The sequence below is a fragment of the Myotis davidii genome, unplaced genomic scaffold, assembly GCF_000327345.1.
Source record: "Myotis davidii unplaced genomic scaffold, ASM32734v1 scaffold422, whole genome shotgun sequence".
Lineage (NCBI taxonomy): Eukaryota > Metazoa > Chordata > Mammalia > Chiroptera > Vespertilionidae > Myotis > Myotis davidii.
This window is the reverse complement of record NW_006292909.1, coordinates 46,941-47,403: the sequence shown is the minus strand read 5'-3', so window position 1 is coordinate 47,403 and position 463 is coordinate 46,941. Positions and strand designations below refer to the sequence as shown.

Sequence of the window (463 nt, the reverse complement as noted above, 5' to 3'; positions counted from 1 at the left end):
AGGGAAGGGACATAGAAAGGGAATGGACTGACTATTCTTGGCGGGGGCAAGGTGTGTGGGAGATGCGGGAAGAGACTGGACAAAAAATGTGCACCTATGGACGAGGATAGTGGGTGGGGAGTGAGGGCGGAGGGTGGGGCGGGAACTGGGGGGAAGGGAGTTATGGGGGGAAAAAAGAGGAACAAATGTAATAATCTGAACAATAAAGATTTAATTAAAAAAAAAAAAGAAATACAACACCAGAAACAGTTGTGGGGACATTACATAATGTAAGTGCTCAAATGTACGAGATATAATTCAGACAAAAAAGGACTTTACTAATTTTCTTATACAATTGTTAAGTCCTAAGTAACAAACTACATTTCCTACACATCTAAAAACCTTACCATATCCAGACTCTTTTCTGTAAAGCTAATTTACAAATTAGACTGGGAGATATCTCACATTAATTGCACTCATAATG

At 39.5% G+C, this 463-nt stretch overlaps 1 protein-coding gene across 1 annotated transcript in view; it reads right to left on the bottom strand.

Moving 5' to 3' along the window:
• LOC102763898 (zinc finger protein 211) overlaps nucleotides 1-463 on the bottom strand; it is a 37,317-nt gene that overhangs the window by 21,919 nt on the left and 14,935 nt on the right. The window lies entirely within an intron of this gene.